At 43.5% G+C, this 21,346-nt stretch overlaps 1 protein-coding gene across 1 annotated transcript in view; it reads left to right on the top strand.

Annotated features, from left to right (window-relative positions):
* LOC124556370 (circadian locomoter output cycles protein kaput) overlaps positions 1 to 21,346 on the top strand; it is an 815,111-nt gene that overhangs the window by 164,043 nt on the left and 629,722 nt on the right. The gene's annotated exons all lie outside the window — the stretch shown is intronic.

The raw sequence follows: 21,346 nt of genomic DNA, 5'->3' as shown, positions 1-21,346 counted from the left end.
CGATCTGGGTGAGCAAGTCTTCCGCTCGAATTGTCCAGAATGTTCTTCAAACCAATAGCGAACAATTGTGGCCCACTGACACGGTGCATTGGCTCAAATGGCTCTGAGCACTATGGGACTTAACTTCTGAGGTGATCAGTCCCCTATAACTTAGAACTACTTAAACCTAAGGACATCACACACATCCATGCCCGAGGCTGGATTCGAACCTGCGACCGTAGTGGTCTCGCCATGGCGCATTGTCATCCATCGTTGTTTGGGGACATTAAGTCCTTCAATGGCTGCAAATGGTCTTCAAGTAGCCGGATATAACCATTTCCGGTCAGTGATCCATGTAATCACAACACACACTAACGTGCAGGGTGCCTTGTTGACAACTTGGGTCAATGGCTTGGTGGAGTCTGCGGCACACTCGAACCCTACCATCAGCTCTTACAAAGGAACCTCCCCATCGCACCCCCCTCAGATTTAGTTATAATTTGGCACAGTGGATAGGCCTTGAAAAACTGAACACAGATCAATTGAGAAAACAGGAAGAACTTGTATGGAACTATGAAAAAATAAGCAAAATATACAAACTGAGTAGTCCATGCGCAAGATAGGCAACATCAAGCAGAGTGTCAGCTCAGGAGCGCCGTGGTCCCGTGGTTAGTGTGAGCAGCTGCAGAAGGAGAGGTCCTTGGTTCGAATCTTCCTTCGAGTAAAAATTTTAATTTTTTATTTTCAGACAATTATCAAAGTTCAGGCACACACAAATAATCAACTTCGCTCTCCAAAATTCCAGGACATGTTTAGATTTGCTTGGACATACGCATGATTTGACGGTCTACACACGGAAAAATTTGAAAACGTTAAAAATATATGTTTAGACAGAGCACTGGGAAATTTCTGCTGCCACTTCCGGTCCCATCTTCGCCCACCCGAGCTTCTGGTCTCTTTCAGTCTCCAGTGATGTCATCATTGTTGACATGTTAAATCTGATCCTTCCTTATTTTCAGAACTCTGATTAAGAGGTAAGAGGTGACTACAGGAAGGGCAAGGGGCCACTCTGTAATATTAACAATGTCAAATCCGATAGTAACCGTGCCTTCCACGTACAGGTACGGCATACAGGCAAAAGAAAATAGGAAAATGATTCCGTGCGACTTCTGTCTGACTGTGACAGTCGTATTTTGCCAAATGGTGGGTTGTGGGGGCGGAACAACAGCGTGGGCAAGCATCATGAGAGCAGCCAGCCAAATAAACGGTTTAGCGTCTCCATGAAGCAGAAGCCACGATATTGACCGATCTCCCCTCTTCTCCCCACTTCCTCATTTCCACTTTGTCAACAACGAATTCCAAAGCAATTCCTCTTTCCGACATTGAGTCATTAGTGGAACCGGAAGCAAAAGATGATTTTCCAAGCGGATAAACTTGCTCGTTCGACTCAGTGACAATGGATGAGCTGTTCACAGTAGATGTGGTCTTGAGCTCCGCCGCAAAGCAAATACTTCACAGTTCCTGCACAGACTCACAGAAAACGACGCGCTGAAATGTTTTGAGCTGAGGAAGGCGGGAATGCCATTCTGTGTGGACTCAAATACGTCCTACTTTGACGGCGACCACCTCTACTGAAGATATTTATTCAGTACGTAAATTGCTACAATAGTCTCGTTTTTCTTTTATCACATCTTATATTCGACATTTCCCGGTGTTGCAGAACATGTTTGTTATAAACTGCACGACCACTACTATTGACTTGGTCGAGACTTAAAACTTGTCACATCGACAAGGCACATTTCGTGATTGAAATATAGTCAGGCACTAATACGCTGCAATAAATATTTCCTTAGTTATCAGACGAGTTTTCTATCGTTTTTGTTGACCCTCGTATAGAGAATGTGAGCGAGCATAATAGACAGTTTTCCAACATGCTCCGAGCTGTCTGAAGCGAATTAATAAGTACCTATCTGGTAATCCTGTATTTAACGTGGGTCTCTTATATACTTCGTGCTTACTAATAGTGGTAAAATATTTGATAAACAGCTAAGGCCGAAACCGATCGTACTTATAAAATTAAATCATTGACCTTCTACATTTACAAACAGTTTTGCGGTTCATTGTAAATATCACACTTTCGATTTAGGAGGATGAGCGCCTAGGAGACACTCTTCTCAAAAAGACATACGACACTTACAATGTGTAAGCATTATTATTGCATTTTCATGGCAATGATTCTGCCATTTTATTCATTCACAAAGGAGGAAGGCTATAAATTCTGCAATTAAATAAAAACAGTACTTTATTATTATTATGTTATTATCATTCAAGTTGACGCCTTACTGGAAGAGGAGATACACAACACAGAGCGTTTAATTATTTTCCTTCTGCCTTTCTTTATGCTCAGATTACTTCCACTCTCGAAGAAGGGGTCCTTCCTACACTCAGACAAAATGTTTCCGGTCTCCTTGGCTTCCTTCTGTCTGGCCACCTGTCCAATCACGAATTTCCCGCCGAAATATTTTTCTATCTTTTATTTACTTTTGTGTTATCACTGCTTCTTTCAGTTAGTATTGTTATTATTACCGTCATTAATATTACTGTAATAAAAATACATCTTATTTATAGATTTAAAATTAATAAGACGGAGTGAATTCTTCTGACTGGAGATATCTTCTATGTAGTTTGTTTTCTTCATAAGAAGGAGTTCTATAATCAAACTACCTGTACGAAACCTCGTAGTGTTTTACATCACACTTCATGAACAAAAATTGCTCGTCCGTGTCTAAAGCACATGTGGAACCCGAGCTTCCGTCACCATTATTGTCGTAGAGGGAGGGGGGGAGGACAAGTTCTAATTCGATTTTTCAGTTCTAAGTCGATTTTTTTCATGAAATCTCAAGTTCCACAAGTGACTTAAACATCGAAAAGACTTTATTCAAACGAATAAATAAATAAAACGCGATCGAGGAGGAGGAATATTCCTTAGGACTGCTTGAAACCCCTCTGACTTAATACATAACTGGGCAAACAATCCTTTTCGAAGTCTTCATCGATTTCAACGTGCATCTACAACAAAATGCTTTCTCGCACCCAAATCAAATTAACAATCATTATTCGCTTATTACTAAATTACACTTTGCGAGTGCTTTCATTTGCAACTCCACTGCCTTCGAGTTTCTTTATATCGATGATAACGAGGGAATTTCTTTGAAATAAACTATGTTACGCATGTATAGCGTTCGCCGGACCAATACGTGTTGCGCAGGTATCAGGAGCTCGGTGTGGCTGTCTCCGAACCCCGTAACAATGCGTGGTATCTTGAACAAGTCCTTCTACCCTATAATTTTCCATCTTCGAAGCACAAACTTTCAGTTTTTTTTTATTTTAGCGCTTGCGTCGTCATTGCTACACACCACTGAACTAAAACACGGCAGGTAACCTTGGAGCGGGAATGGTGAGCTGTGAGACGAGATGTGGGACGTGGCGCCAGCGCCAGAACAAGGCTGTGACATTCAGAGCGGCGCGCCCGTGGCTCTTTACTAATTACAACGCGTTTGTCAAAATTACTTAACGCACTTCCGTGCAGCCACGGGAACTTGCTAATTACTCTAACTGGAGCATAATATACAGCACAGGGTCACTCCCTCTTGCTGCTCCCCAACTATGGCAAAAGCACGTTTTCTGCGTAATTACAGAAATAAACTAGCTGAAAGGCGACGTATATTTAACCGCTAACATATATCTTTTTTTGTGAAAGTCGTTCCACTGCGAGCATGAAATAAAGCAAATATTACTCGCTGAAATACGACAAAAATTTGTTGTTATACCTGATATTCGGTTATGAATATTACTTCTCGGTACTCCTACGCAACCAGTTGTGCAGGTGGCGGTCGATTCGGACGTAGTTAGTTCCGATCCTGTTGGTGGATGAAATTTGCTCATCTCACGGTGTGCCACTATCGTGGGTAAAATGCAGATGATCAGTTTACACTTTTTCTGAAGAATTCTGCCTCAGCAAAGGACTTTGAAGACGTTTGAGTAGAATATATAAAACAACTGAGAAAAGAATTTGTAAGATGATCGTCAACTAAGAAAAAAACATTGGTAATGGAACGGAGCCTAACTGAATCAAGCGATGCTGAGGGAATTAGATTGAGAAACAGGAAGGAAGGAAGGAAGATTGGGTTAACGTTCCGATTAGGAACTGAGACGCTGAGGAAGTGACCTGCTATATCAAGAAAAACGTTTGTTATGAGAGGGATTTGTTGACAAAGAATATAAACTTAAGAGATAGACAATGTTGGATGGTTGATTTGGGGAAGGGGACCAATCAGCAACGCCATCTGTCCTCTCGGATTGGGAATTATGGGGAAGGAATTCGGCCGTGCCCTTTCAAAGGAACCATCCCGCCGGCTGTAGTGGCCGTGCGGTTAAAGGCGCTGCAGTCTGGAACCGCAAGACCGCTACGGTCGCAGGTTCGAATCCTGCCTCGGGCGTGGATGTTTGTGATGTCCTTAGGTTAGTTAGGTTTAACTAGTTCTAAGTTCTAGGGGACTAATGACCTCAGCAGTTGAGTCCCATAGTGCTCAGAGCCATTTTGAACCATCCCGGCATTCGCCTGAAGCGACTTGGGAAAATCGCAGAAAACCCATATCAGGATGGCCAGACGCGGGTCTGAACCGTCGTTCTCCCGAATGCGAATCCAGTGTGCTATCCACGGCGCTCAGTGATAGGCAACGTTCGTTATCTGAAGATATTTGTCTGGTTAGTAGCCTCGTATCGAGGTGAAACGTGAACATTAATCAGTTCACGCTAGAAGAGGAAAAGAAATCCACTAATGCACAACTACACTAATGATAACATATTGCTGGAAACAGTATCCACCGTAAAATAACAAGGAACAACTAGCCAGAGCGACCTTAAGTGGAATGACCATACAGACCAAGTATCAGGAGAAACACACGCCAGACAGATTCATAGGCAGAATCTTAGGGAAATGTAAGTCATCCATGAAGGTAGGCGCTATTTCCACGGATTCTTGAGTATTGTTCATCTATCTGTGACACCAGGCAGGGCTGATAAAACAGATAGAGAAGATCCAACGATGAGTGTCGCGTTTCGACACGGGATCGTTTGGTCGGTGCGAGAGCGTTACAGAAATTATTAACAAACTCGAATGGGTGACGTTGCAAGAGAGGCGTTGTGCATCACGGAGAGGTTTACCATTGAAATTTCGAGAGAACACTTTCCGGACAGAGTCGAACAACATATTACTTCCTCTCACATACATCTCGCGAAATGACCAAGAGGAGAAAATCGACAAATTAGATTCAATACAGAGGCTTGCGATCAGTCATTCTTCCCCGCGCCATTCGCGAGTGAAACACGGAAGGGGGATGAGTTAGTGCTACCAGACGTACGCTGCGCCATACACGTTTAGATGGCTTGCGGAGTAGATGTAGATTTACATGTCAAAGATTTTGAAATTGGATGCTACGGAAGAATACTGAAGATCAGATGTGTATACATAATAACTAATGACGAAGTACTGAATTGAATTGGCATAAAGGGGATTTATGGCACAATTTGACTAAAAGAAGGAATCTTCAATTAGAAAATGGAAGAAAGTGGGGGGGATGGGTGAGGGGAGGAGGGAGGATGTAGAGGGAGACCAATGGCTAAACACAGCAAGTAGGTTAAAATGGATGTAGGTTGCAGCAATTATTCGGAGACTAAGAGAGTTGCAAAGGATGTACTAGCGTGGAGAGCTGCATCAAACCATTCTTCGGACAGAATACCACAACAACAACAACAACAACAACAACAACAAGATAAGCAGAATCCTATAATTTTACCATACTGTCAAAATCAAATCTACCTACAGGGATCTTTCAGAGAGGATGAACAACAGTGAAACTTGTTTGCTTCTAGTGGTTTTGTGTTCGTAAAAATGTCGTTGTTAAGTTACTGTGTGGAAATTCAGAATGACTTACAAGGGGAGGCCGCCAACTGTGAAATTCAGATTCGATTCATACTGCGCATAATAAAAGCTCATGGCCAGAGGTGTAATGTGGCAAAGCACCAAGATGCACTTCTCAGCCGTTGTCGAGAAAATCGACGGTTAAAAGTAACCGTTGCGGTGAAATACTCTCTACGATTAGTAATTTTCTACAGCGACGTGGCGCAGCGGTAAGCGCTCGGGTTCGTAAACCGAAGGTCGCCGGATCGAATCTCGCGCCATGCAATTTTTTATTATTAGTTTTTTGTAATTATATATATATATATATATATATATATATATATATATATATATATATACTATTAATGAATTGCTTATGCATCTTGGTGAAAGCGGATCGCTCTCCAATCGTACCGCCTCCATTTTTCCGTTTGTTTAACGGGGTGTACCAAAGCTCTCGCGTCCGCACTGATATATATATATATATAATTCCCGGCAATCAGTTGCAACAATTATGCGTATAATAAGTTGTTGAAAGTCGTTTGTCGTGGAAAAACTGGCGACTTCGAACATCATTATGTTTTCCGCAAACAAAGTTGTATTTCACAAATGTTATTAATTTTCTTCATAATGTTAACCACGTATAGTTAACGGAAGACGCAGAAACGATATTCCGAAACGAATACGTATAGCGCAAGTCAAACGTTCGAATTAGAATAGAGACCCCACGAACACAAATTTGCTGTGGCAGGTAAGAAATATAAACTCCGTTACTCGCTCGTTACACTTGAAGGACAGATGTTGAATGGGCCGAAACGAGCCGCCGAGTAACAGCGTAGTTGCCTGCTAACTTCGAAAGAAGGTAGACGCGGTCCCTAGCGCAACTTAGAACATCGTCGAAAATCAGTGCAGACGTGAGAGCTTTGGTACACCCTGTTAAACAAACGGAAAAATGGAGGCGGTACAATTGGAGAGCGATCCGCCTTCACCAACATGCATAAGCAATTCATTAATGTTTGAATTACAAAAAATTAATAAAAAAAAATTGCATGGCACGAGATTCGATCCGGGGACCTTCGCTGCGCTACGACGCTGTAGGAAAATCGTTCATCGCAGAGAGTATTTCTCCGCAACGGTTACTTTTAACTGTCGATTTTCTCGACAACGGCTGAGAAGTGCATCTTGGTGCTTTGCCACATTACACCTCTGGCCATGAGCTTTTATTATGCACAGTATGAATCGAATCTGAATTTCGCAATTGGCGGCCTCCCCTTGTTAGAATGTATATTTAGTGTGACGGTAATTTACTTCAGTTAAGTATAGGTAAATATAAGTTAACGCTGATGGGTAGGAGTAGCATTACTGTAGCATTCGAATGCAATATTAATGTTACGCTGTTTGATTCAACGTTAATTAAATATCTGGGTGTAACTTTTCGAAGCGACATAAAATGGAACGAGCACTTAGGTTCCGGCGTATGAAAGATTAATCGCTGATTTCGTCTTACTGGGCGATAACGGCAAAATGTAGGGCACATGGGAAGGAGCTGCCTGCACCTATGTAATCCATTCCTGAATACCGCTCGAGTGTTTGATCATTACCATATCGGATTTAATAAATACACCGAAGAGATGTGTTGTTAGATTCGTTACCGGTCGCTTCGATCAAAACTAGAAAGTGAACTTAATGATAATCTTTACATGGAAATAGGCGTTCTGTAGTTTAGAGAATCAGCATTTGCGACGGATTGCAAAACGATTCTCCTGCCCCTAGCGTCTTGTGCAAGGACTGCAAGGACAAGACAAAAGCGATTATTATTCGTACATGGGAAAATAGACAAAAATTGTAACCAGCTCCACTTACGAGTAGGACGGGAAATTGAATGCCTAGTAGCATTGTTACAAAGTACCCTCTGGATTTTACAATGACTTACAGCGTACCTATGTGGACGTTGGTGGATGCAGATGCATCCGTCAGTTATGGACGTTCTACACTCATGGATTAGAATCATATTTACAAAACCAGGTTCATCAGATGCAAATCAAGTGGCATCAATTGGAAAGGTTTCCGCCGGGCCCTGAGTCACACGTTTCGCTTGCAGTCGTTTAGAGAAGACCTTTGGTCAGGTAGTATTTGGCATTAAACCGTACATTCAGTACCATACTGCTGTTTAATTGTCTGCTTACGTCCTACCAAAGAGCCAGTTTTACGGCGAGGAAGAAGCCTTAGATCTAATCACAGATGCAGTAGCGCGTAAATAAAATTTTATTTTCCACGTGTGAGTGTGAGATCTGTAGAGTCTTTTCACAAGCGTTCAGATCTGTTTTAGCAACTGCAACTGTATTCAACATAGTTTCTCCCGCAGTCAATACTGTACAGGTGTACGATATTTGTGAGTCACGAAGTATGCGACACGGCAGTTTTCGTGAATGAAACCCGCGGAAACGAGCTCCGCATTCTTGACCACACACTATAGGGCAGGTGGCAGTACCGGAATCCTGTGAGTTGCCTAAAATTAGCATAACCAGTCGGTCAGCTCTGAGGGTGCTTGCGCATTAACCACCTTAGCAAGGCAGCTGGTGCAAGGACTAGACGCTGCTCTTACGTTTCAGATGACACACAGGTGTAAACTCAGGCTTATGCACTTGCTCCCTTTCTCTTCCTTTCCTCTCTCTCTCTCTCTCTCTCTCTCTCTCATACACATCCACACAACCACCCACCCACCCACACACACACACACACACACACACACACACACACACACACACACGTTCACTGCACGCTTATACTTCATTTTACATGCTGCAAACTGGCTGTCGTCGTCTTTTCCCCTCAAGTCTATCTCTCGATTTCATTGCAAGGGACGTGGTGCCTGTATTCCATCAGTCTGACTCATCGGCTGCTACATATCTATGATTTCCATGCCAAAGACGATTTTTTGTGTTTTCAGTATCGTCCAATAAAGCTTTCCACGTCAGTGAATTCGCTAAATTGTAGTCGGTAGTATCAAAGTAACGAAGGTGTCCTATGAACAGAAGAACCGGAGGTTTTACAAGGAAAATAATTCCTAATGGTACACAAGTTGAAGCATGCTTGTTGTCTCAGTGCTGAAAGATGAAGGGGCAGGTTACCTTCTGGGAGCGTCGAATTTGAGCGAGGAACATTGTTTCAAAAGTGACTAATACCAAGGCCATAACGAACTTTCATGTCTTTATTTTTCACCAAACGGTATCCTGTTTTGTTTGTACGAGAATTTCTGTTGTCATTACAGAAGTAACCTTCATAGAGTGAAAAGACTTCTCAACTTCCTCTTCTTCCAAAAGTGCAATAGCTATCTAATATAATCCCAACTCATGTGTTTATTTCTTTTCTTGTTACATTAGAGACTGTGCGTTCCATTTAATGCTTGTAGGACACAAGAATAAAGATCAGTGTTTTACGTACTGTCGAATGAGTTTTTTTTAGAGATGGACGACTTGCTCAGTTGGACTAAGATGATGAAAGTTGTCGGTCGTGGCCAAGTTGGAGAAAGCATCCTGGAATTTATCATAGCAGATGTAGGGGAAACCACCGAAAAACTATATCAATAATGAACGTTCGGCGATTTGAATCTTAGAGCAGGATAGCTACCATGTGAAACACCAGCAACGTACCCACTAAACTTGGTGAAACTGGTATAGCGTTCAGTCTTAAAGTTATTGTTGTAGCTTTTAGTATTTTTCAGACATCAGGAATTTTTTGAGGAGCTATCATAATCGTATTACACATGCTATATTATCGCTGTCAGCCATGCAATTGAAACGGGAGTGTTAATGTGTGACGATTATCCGCAGTTTGAAAGTGGGTTTCGGTGGAATTCAGTATCTAAGTGATTACATTTGGTATATAGTGCTTCAGTGCCTACGACCTTTCTTAGTTCCATCAGACGCGAAAAGAACTCTTCATGATGAAAGTGTGGCTGGGTGCCGAACAGCAGCCACTGCCAACAGACTAGCGTTTCATTTCCGACGAATGAAAAGAAGAAGTTCTATGCTCATAGCATTATTCCTGGTAGTGGATGGAAAGACTACTTCTAAGATATTGCAGAAGTGTCTTCAAATGTGTAAGATTTGCAGTCGAAGGACTGTCTAAACCAGAGACACGAGGCGTTCAATTTGCCTTTCCATCGGCTGACTGAGATTCAAAATCGCAATTCGCGACAAAACATTGTAGCCAAATGGTTCAAATGGCTCTGAGCACTATGGGACTTAACATCTATGGTCATCAGTCCCCTAGAACTTAGAACTACTTAAACCTAACTAACCTAAGGACAGCACACAGCACCCAGTCATCACGAGGCAGAGAAAATCGCTGACCCCGCCGGGAATCGACCCCGGGAACCCGGGCGTGGGAACCGAGAACGCTACCGCACAACCACGAGCTGCGGACCATTGTAGCCATAACTTGAGCTAGACGAGAGACGGATGTGGTGCTTTGATGATCGTCCGTCAAATACCAAAATAACAAGACAAGTGAGAGAAAGAATTAGACTCAAAGAAAGAAGAACAGTAAGCGTAAAACGGTACTCTGGAACATATCTTCCTAAACTTCTCAAAAAAGTCCAGGAGATGCGGGCAAAGGCTGCACTACATGGGATTAATACCAACGGTACAGCTTACCAGCTCAACCGGATTACATCAGTTTTTTTTAGACATAATGAATCCAATCATGTCCGATGTCCTTCACACACAAGATGTCTGGTGGTTTTTTTGTTCTCCAGACACAAATAGAAGCAACTGACGCACATGATTTAGAATATGCGGAGATGGCTATGTCACCCACAAACTTTCCTAAGGAAGCATATCGTTGATACTTGTAGCAGTATTCAAGGTTACGTAAAACTCACAGGAAATGATTTAGAAAAGATTGACCCTCGCCTAATCGTGCCCACTACGTATATCGTAGACTGGTGAGCCAAAACATTATGACCGTTGCCCACAGCAAACACCTGCTTGTGTTGTGAGCATGTGGCGCGGTAAGGAAATTATGTAAACGGAGCAGATACTGAAACGTCCCCTTAGAAAAATTTATGAATTACTGTGTTGATAAACCTCTTACATTATTTGATTTTCAAGCAGCTGAGTAGAACTGAACGTACTCAGACATTTCTCTCTTTACTTATTCTGATCAACAGTAAACTAACACACAATATTTTTAGCGCGACGCAATCTTACTTTCAATAACCCCTACAAAAGAATGGCCCTGACTAACAATAACCTATACTTTTCATGAATCACTTACCTCACAAAAATCTTCGTTGCTCGAACTACTGGTTGGTTGGTTGGTTTGGGGAAGGAGACCAGACAGCGTGGTCATCGGTCTCATCGGATTAGGGAAGGATGGGGAAGGAAGTCGGCCGTGCCCTTTCAGAGGAACCATCCCGGCATTTGCCTGGATTGATTTAGGGAAATCACGGAAAACCTAAATCAGGATGGCCGGACGCGGGATTGAACCGTCGTCCTTCCGAATGCGAGTCCAGTGTCTAATCGAACTACTGCAATACTGCCAGCTAAATAAAGGATTCTAACTACTGAAGGCACTAACTACTGATAGGCGTAGTTAGCAAATGAAAGATTTTGATAGAGAACAAACAGTGTATTTACCTTACTAACGTTCAAAAGTCATCATATATATCAGTTCATGATATACAGTATTACAAATTTACTCTTTCTGATGGACACACGTCCAGGTCGTCCGCTCTCAAAATTCTGCCATCTCTCTCCCCACATCCACCACTGCTGGCGGCTCCCAACTGCGCAACTCTACGCACTGTTCACATCCAACTGCCCAACACTACAATAGCGAATATTCCAACAATGCCATCCAGCAACAGACTGCACACAGCACAGCTAGTGATTTTTATACAGAGCGCTACGTGACGTTACCAACATAAAAACCTAAACAGCCTACTTACAATACCAATTAGAAATCATTCTAGAGACGATTTGTGTCGTAAATGGGGAAATTCACTGACATAGGCGACTCTGACAAAGGGCAGACTGTTATGACCCGACGCCTGGGAACAAACGTCTCAGAAACGGTGAACCAAGTCAGCTATTTGCTTGACTGTCGTGAATATCTATGGAAAGTGGTTCAAGGTTGGTGATACCACGAATAAGCGCCAAGGTGTTGGCATTTCATCTTTCATCACAGAATGTGAAGCCGGCCTGTGTGGCCGTTCGGTTCTAGGCGCTTCAGTCTGGAACCACGCGACCGCTACGGTCGCAGGTTCGAATCCTGCCTCGGGCATGGATGTGTGTGATGTCCTTAGGTTAGTTAGGTTTAAGTAGTTCTAAGTTCTACGGGACTGATGACCACATATGCTAAGTCCTATAGTGCTCAGAGCCATTTGAACCAATTTTGAACAGAATGTGAAGGTCGGAGGCGTGCCCGATCTGTCAAACAGGATAGATGACGATCTGTGGCAGATCTGACGACAGAGTACAGTACTAGCGCAGGCAGCAGTGTTTCGAAGCACACTGTTCAGTGCTCTTTGTTGAACACGAGGCGTCGCCGCAGACGACTCCCGTATTCCTATGGTGAACCTATGACATCTTCAGTTACGTTGGGCACAGGATCATTGAGACTGGACCATAAGTTAAGGCAACTTGTCGTCTGGACTGATGACACACGTTCCTTTTTACAGCAGGTCTGAGGTCGTGTCCGGAAACAGCGTCACCCAAGCGAACGGCTGCGCGAAACGTACACCGCACCACTGATGCGAACTGCTGAGGGCAGTATAACTCTATGGGGAACATTCACCAGAGTTTCCATCGGACCTGTGTTAGCAATCGAAGGAACCATGACAGCAGTGGAGTGCGTGAACATTATTGTAGACCACCTGCAGCCCTTCATAAGCCAGAATCGTGCTAGCATGATAGTGAACTCATTTAGGAGTCTTAGCCGCAGCTGAATCCGATGGAGCGGGTTTGAAGCGCTATAGAGCGCCAGCTCCCCGTCAGCAAACCAACGGCCCGTAGAGCATGAGAATTGTGTACCTTGCGCATAGAATCGTTTCCATTCGCAAAAAAAGTTTCTGTATTGCTTTCTACAGGTGGACGGTACACGCTATTAAGCAGATGATCATAGTCTTTTGGCTCATCACAGACAGAATTATAAAACCGAAGTGAGGCTAGAGTTTAATTTCTCGTGGACAAACAGATCCCTGGAGACCAAGCCTTAGCTCAGTTCGGCAAGTACGGAGCAGGAAAGCTGTAATCGGCCTCGATCTCGCCCAGGAAACCATCCGAGCACTCACTTGACTATCGAAGTGACTTAGGAAGCTACGGGATAACCATTGGAGGTTGGACGAACGGTTATTTCAAATCTGATCCCTCCGAAAACGAGGGAATGGCGATCAGAAATGAACACTCCGTCGATGATTAAGTCATTAGAGACCGTGTTATAACGAGCCCAATGTTCTTATCACTGCATCATCCCGCCTGGTGACATGCTTGCTGGCCACAACGGACAATAATCACGAAAGATAAGTGTACGCTGCTGAGGACGTAGTAACTGGTAAGTGTATGAGCGCTGGTCTGCGCAGCGTGCGTGGAGTGTGGCGGCTGCGGCGGGACCCGCTTGGGCAGACCGCAGATCGCTGGCTCAGGTATTCGCGTACCAAGCGTACACCGTGAAAAGTCATACTCGTTGCAGGCCGCACTTGGCCCTTGACTGAAGCCGTGGTCCTCGAATTACGGTGCAATGGCCAGGCCTGTTCCAGGTTCCCACACTTCGGTTCCAGGATTATTTCGACTCATCTGTTGCAACGATGAAGCAGTTGTTACCAAGGTTGTCGGTACCTTGCATACTCTTAAAGCTGCGCTACAAGGGTAGGAGCGCGGCACAGATAGAGTGTTTCCAGGGATCTACAGACTGCAATGTCCTGTTTATATAACAAATCCAGGTAATAAACCGGGTGATCAAAAGGTCAGTATAAATTTGAAAACTGAATAAATCACGGAATAATGTAGATAGAGAGGTACAAATTGACACACATACTTGGAGTGACATGGGGTTTTATTGGAACCAAAAAAATACAAACGTTCAAAATATGTCCGACAGATGGCGCTTCATCTGATCAGAATAGCAATAATTAGCATAACAAAGTAAGATAAAGCAAATATGATGTTCTTTACAGGAAATGCTGAATATGTCCACCATCATTCCTCGATAACAGTTGTAGTCGAGGAATAATGTTGTGAACAGCACTGTAAAGCAAGTCCGGAGTTATGGTGAGGCATTGGCGTCGGATGTTATCTTTCAGCATCCCTAGAGATGTCGGTCGATCACGATACACTTGCGACTTCACGTAACCCCAAAGCCAATAATCGCACGGACTGAGGTCTGGGGACCTGGGAGGCCAAGCATGAAGAAAGTGGCGGCTGAGCACACGATCATCACCTAACGACGCGCGTAAGAGATCTTTCACGCGTCTAGCAATATGGGGTGGAGCGCCATCGTGCATAAGCATCATACGTTACAGCAGGTGTTTATCAGCCAGGCTGGGGATGATGCGATAGTGTAACACCATTGTCATGCGCAGTCACTGACGTTTTGCTGTCCAGCGCCATCTGTCGGGTCCGCAGCTCGTGGTCGTGCGGTAGCGTTCTCGCTTCCCGCGCCCGGGTTCGATTCCCGGCGGGGTCAGGGATTTTCTCTGCCTCGTGATGACTGGGTGTTGTGTGATGTCCTTAGGTTAGTTAGGTTTAAGTAGTTCTAAGTTCTAGGGGACTGATGACCATAGATGTTAAGTCCCATAGTGCTCAGAGCCATTTGAGCCATCTGTCGGACATTTTGTGAACTTTGTTTTTTTTGTGGTTCTAATAAAACCCCATGTCATTCCAAGTATGTGTGTCAATTTTTACCTCTCTATCTACATTATTCCGTGGTTTATTAAGTTTTCAAATTTATACTGACTTTTTGATCATCCGGTATTTACCAGCGATAGACTTCAATAGGTATATGGCTGTTGATAGGATAGTCGGGCAAAAATTTTCAGTATATATAAGTTTAGGTGTAAGACTATTGCCACAGTGATTCCTTACTACCATATGCAGACATGTGTAGTGCCATTATCATCATCAATAACTCGACATATAACTGTTGGATACTGAACTGCCTCTTGATTTTTCCGTGTATTGCAACCGCCTGCTGTTGTATCCATGCCGTTCTTGGAGTTGTCCTGATGTCATCTATCCACTTTCCATTAGGCCTACGTCTCGATCTTATCCCATGAAATTTATCAAGGATTTTCTTTGCTCCATCTACAATCTATCCTCGGTTACACGTCCCAACCTCCTCCATTCCAATATGAGTTCGGCCATAATTACATTTTCTACTCCAAACTGTTCCTTGACTTTTTTTCGTTTTCCTGTCTCCCACCACAGCATGCACCAGTACATTGTTCGCTGAGCATCCTTCAGTTTTTGAATGGTTTCCGCAATGAAAGACAATGTGTTACTGCTGTTAAGTCAAAACTACTGATACCCATTGATAATGAGATTGCCTTTTCAGACACAGCGAGAGTTGGTATCTTTATTTGATTTGCCAAAAGCACTCCGTATCACTTTTACGTTCACGTTTTAAATGGCTCTATGCACTATGGGACTTACATCTGAGGTCATCAGTCCCCTAGACTTAGAACTACTTAAACCTAACTAATGTAACGATGTCACACACATCTATGCCCGAGGCAGGATTCGAACCTGCGACCGTAGCAGTCGCACGGTTCCGGAAAAGCGCAAATACCACAACCCATCCATTGCTTCTATGATTTCATGTTAATTAGCAATATTTTGTTTTCAATATGTCGGCAATACATTATTCTAGCCTCACCGTTAGAGATTTTTCAGGCCTATTTTCAAACTTGCTGTAGTAAGCTAGTGCATTCGTTGCTGATGTTTTCCCGCACTAGCGGTGTTACTTCCGGTTTGTCACTATCGTCATTAATAACCATCTAGATTTCTAAGTCATTCTTGAACTATACAAATATTTAAATGAATCGTGGGATACTATGTTACAGAGCATCTGTTGTTAAGAAGAACGATGCACTGTTCCTTCTGGCATGCATCCTGTACGGAAATTACAAACATCAAAAAACGTTTTGCATCACTCTGGCTCCCAGAACTCCTGGAGACAGACGTTGACTGTGGATATTATGACACAGATACAGTTCCTTTGACTGTTCAGAGATGTCACTAAACTCGCCCAAAGATGTAAACACCCATGCATGTGCAGCGCCTATTAGACGGAGGGGGTCCGACAGCTGGTCAGTTCCAGTCATTCCACAAGGAAGGAGGTACACGGCTCGTGTTGTCTGCAGTTCAGTCATGCCTAGGCGGTCAATACCGCGGTTCGATCGCGTCCGCATTGTTACTTTGAGCCAGGAAGGGCTCTCTACAAGGGAAGTGTCCAGGCGTCTCGGAGTGAACCAAAGCGATACTGTTCGTTCGTGGAGGAGATACAGAGAGACAGGAACTGTCGATGACATGCCTCGCTCTGGTCGCCCAAGGGCTACTACTTCTGTGGATGACCGCTACCTACGAATTATGGCTCGGAGGAACCCTGACAGCAACGCCACCATGTTGAATAATACTTTTCGTGCAGCCGCAGGACGTCGTGTTACGACTCAAACTGTGCGCAATAGGCTGCACTCCTGACGTCCATGGCGAGGTCCATCTTTGCAACAACGACAACAAGCAGAGCGGCACAGATAGGCCAAGAACATGCCGAATGGACCGCTCAGGATTGGCATCACGTTCTCTTCACTGATGAGTTTCGAATATGCCTTGAACCAGACTGCCGTCGGAAATGTGTTTGTAGGCAACCCGGTCAGGCTGAACTCCTTACACACACTGTCCAGCGAGTGCAGCAAGGTGGAGGTTCCTTGCTGTTTTGGGGTGGCATTATATGGGGCCGACGTACGCCACTGGTGGTCATGGAAGGCGCCGTAACGGCTGTAATATACGTGAATTCCATCCTCCGACGGATAGTGCAACCGTATCAGCAGCATATTGGCGAGGCATCCGTCTTCATGAACAACAATTCGCGCCACCATCGTGCACATCTTGTGAATGACTTCCTTCAGGATAACGACATCGCTCGACTAGAGTGGCCAGAATGTTCTCCAGACATGAACCCTGTCGAACATGTCTGGGATAGACTGAAAAGGGCAGTTTATGGACGACGTGACCCACCAACCACTCTGAGGGATCTACGCCGAATCGTCGTTGAGGTGTGGGACAATCTGGAGCGACAGTGCCTTGATGAACTCGTTGATAGTATGCCACGACGAATACAGGCATGCAATGCAAGACGACGTGCTACTGGATATCAGAGGTACCGGTGTGTACAGCAATCTGGACCACTACCTCTGAAGGTCTCGCTGTATGGTGGTACAACACGCAATGTGTGTTTTTCATGAGCAGTAAAAATGGCGGAAATGATGTCTATATTGATCTCTATTTCAGTTTTCTGTACAAGTTCCGGAACTCTCGGAACCGAGGTGATGCAATACGTTTTTTGATGTGTGTACATGATGTGCGTACAAGTACAGGTTGTGACGCAAGAGCGACGAAACATGAAAGTTTGGGTCTGGTCGTGAGTCGGGCACTGATAGCCAAAGAACTTAAGGAGACTGCTTTCGTAAACCGTGAAATACAAGTTCGAGTCCCGGTCCGGAACAAATTTTTATTGTCGTCATTCCGTTGCACAGCTGACTGTTGCTCGTATTCGCAACTGCGAATACATTTCCTGTACTGTCACAATGGTCTCTGCAATTCTTTATCTCAATGTACAGGGTGAACCAAAAATTCACAGACGAACTTTCAGAGGTTGGTGAGGGATACCTTCTCAGTATTTTGGTATAATGGACCGGTGGTCTTCGGCTGCACGGGTGCAGAGGTTTCTATCTGTATTGAACGTTCCTTAGTTACTTCAATTCAACGTAGAAATCAACGAACTAGTTTTATAAAATAGTATCAAATATTGTAAATGTAGTTACTGCAATGGTAAGTGCTAATTGGAGTTGAGTTTTAGAAAATAAAAAGAACGGTAGCCTAATATTCTGTTGCGTCACCGAGGGAGAAAGCTAACAACTACTTTCTGTAATATCCATACAAATAAGGAAAAAATTGAAAGTTTAAGTTCTCGGCACTGAGTTAATTAATGATGGAACATTAGGTCATATGCACAAAGACAGGAAGGTAAATCAGTCGTGGCATCGTTGCAGGAACCATTTCGACATTCATCTGGAGAGATTTAAGGAAATCAAAGGAAGCCAACTAATGAAGGCAAGGCGAGGGTTTTAATTCCACTTCTCCCATTTACAAACGTAATGCCATAACCACTACGCCGCATGTTTCGGTCATAACCATTCACATTTTAAGACAGTAATGTGGAAGGTGTGTCAAAGAAATCGGTGAGTCCTATGTCTAAATGGCAACGCGTGTTAACAATGCACGTGCAAATGCGTACAGGAAAATACGTTCAGATATCAAACCACGACTTCATATCCACTATAGATAAAATAAATCTTAAGAAATTCTATATTGCTGAGCTGTAGTTGAAAAGAACAGGACAAAAAGACAGAGGTTTATTACGCAGAGGGGAACCAAAAATCCACCGATAAACTTTCAGAGGTTCTTTAGTGACGCCTGCTAAGTATTTTGGTACAAGGGACCGGCCGGCTGGAGTGAGCGGTTCTAGGCGCTACAGAGTGGAACCGCGCGACCGTTACGGTCGCAGGTTCGAATCCTGCCTCGGGCATGGATGTGTGTGATGTCCTTAGGTTAGTTAGGTTTAAGTAGTTCTAAGTTCTAGGGGACTGATGACCTCAGAAGTTAAGACCAATAGTGCTCAGAGCCATTTTTGAACAAGGGACCGGCGGCTCGTTATAAAGGAACAATGATAATATGATTTATTCAATCTGTTACCCCAGTTACCTTCTTTTCTGTGCAAATACCGTCAAAACAATGAAAAAGATTGTAACATGCCGTCATCAGAACATGTAACACATCTTGTTTCTCTCGCATCTTTACACTAGCTTCTAAGAGTTTTCGGTAAATTGGAAGTAACTAAGGAACGATGGTAAACAGAAAAAATGATGACAGTCAAAGAATACTTTAGCGTTCACTAATTATAGAGAAATTTACAACTATGGTATAAATTACAAATACAAGTAACTTCTATGCGAAATCAGACTATTGCAAGGTTGTCAGTCCAGAAAAAAGATGAAGCCTACATGTTCAGTTTACGTGCTGCAGTAAAGTTTAAAAGCACTTCGTGCTCGTCTCTTTTGACCACAGTCCAGAGAAGCAAGTCGTATCTAATGACGTAACGTACTGGGTATAATATGGTTGTTGGGTTGGTTGTTTCGGGAAGAAGACCAGACAGCGAGGTCATCGGTCCCATCGGATTAGGGAAGGAAGTCGGCCGTGCCCTTCCAAAGGAACCATCCCAGCATTTGCCTAGAGCGATATAGGGAAATCACGGAAAACCTAAATCAGGATGGCCGGACTCGGGATTGAACCGTTGTCCTTCCGAATGCGAGTCCAGCGTGCTAGGATATAATATGGAGCGTCTCTTTTAGTACCAGTACTTCGTTAACGCATTGCACAAATAAAGATCATTCGAAAAGTATTTTGGCGGTATTTACATAAAGACGTACGTTTTCGATGGTTTACTTTACGCTAGAATTTCAACGATATAGGTGAAATGGTGGAAGGCACTTTATTACAATCTATGAGCGCTAAAGGTCGCTCAAGAAACGAACTGGCAGGTAGGAAGATTAGAATTCAACATCTTGTCTACAGTTTTTTAATTACATACGGAAAATGTAACGAACAAAACGACTTAAATTGTCTGTAGTGATGTTTGGCTGAGTGAATTTCGTATTGGCTTGTTTGGCCGAGAGGTGAGAGGCTATAGCGGTGTACGGGAACAGCTGATCGGCGTTGGGGCGCGACACTGGAAACCCTTTGACAGGAGGGTGGAGGGGCGCATCCACTTGCAGGGCTTCGGCCATCTCAGCCAGATAACTGTCGCTTCAACACGGCGCACGCAAACACTCTTTAACGCTAAGCACTCCCAATAATTCTGCACTTATATCCGCCGCACATCTTTTACGGACATTGTGTTTTACTGTAGTCATCGGGCAGCGGTAAGCATAAAACTGAAATTTAAGTTTCGTTGGAGTTTATAACGATGCTTCCTCTAGGTTTGTCAACCTGGTGTTGACTTAAATTGAAGAACGAAGGTGAATTAGTAATTAACGTCCTGTGGACTTGAGGTCATCAGAGACTATACAGTAGCTCAGCTGCAGGAAGATGATGAGGGAAATCGAAAGTAGCACTGCTGAAGTACTATTCCAGAATTCGCCAACCCTTATTTAGGGAAACCATGGAAAAATATTAATCGATATGTTTGGACTGGGACTCGAGCTCTGATTTTCCAGAACTAGAGGTCGATTTAACTACGATGTCAGCTCGCTCGGTCGTTTGACGTTTATATTTTGATATATCTAGGTCTTGGTATGTAATTTCAAGCTGTCCAGAGACAATACTATGAGTAAGCCCTTCAGTAAGTACAGCAAGAAATTTTCATACTTTTTCCTTTCTCCCCCCCCCCCCCCTTCCTCTCTCTCTTTCTCTCTCTCTCTCTCTCTCTCTCTCTCTCTCTCTCTCTCTCTCTCTCTCACCCCCTTCCTCCCTCTGCGTCTCTGTATATCTATCTACCTACCTATGTAACTAACTTTTTATAAAAGTTATAGTACCATAGTACTCTTTCAGATTCTGAAGATGGCAGGGGTAAAATACAGGGAGCGAAAGGCTATCTACAATTTGTACAGAAACCAGATGGCAGTTATAAGAGTCAAGGGGTACGAAAGGGAAGCAGTAGTTGAGAAGGCAGTGAGACAGGGTTGTAGCCTATCCCCGATGTTATTCAATTTGTATATTGAGCAAGCAGTAAAGGAGACAAAAGAAAATTTTGAAGTAGGAATTAAAATCCAGGGAGAAGAAATAAAAACTTTGAGGTTTTGCGATGACGTTGAAATTCTGTGAGAGACAGCAAAGGACCCAGAAGAGCACCTGAACGGAATGGACAGTGACTTGAAAGGAGGATATAAGATCAACAAAAGCAAAATGAGGATAATGGAATGTAGTCGAATTAAATCAGGTGACGTCAGGTGATGCTGAAGGAATTAGAGTAGGAAATGAAACACTTAAAGTAGTCAATGAGTTTTGCAATTTGGGGAGCAAAAGAGCAGATGAAGGTCGAAGTAGGGAGAATATGAAATGTAGACTGATTACGGCAAGGAGAGCGTTTCTGAAGAAGAAAAATTTGTTAACATCGAGTGTAGATTTA

The sequence above is a fragment of the Schistocerca americana genome, chromosome X (genome assembly GCF_021461395.2).
Source record: "Schistocerca americana isolate TAMUIC-IGC-003095 chromosome X, iqSchAmer2.1, whole genome shotgun sequence".
Taxonomy (NCBI): Eukaryota; Metazoa; Arthropoda; class Insecta; order Orthoptera; family Acrididae; genus Schistocerca; species Schistocerca americana.
Note: the sequence above shows the minus strand (reverse complement) of the source record. Positions and strands in the feature narration are given on the sequence as shown.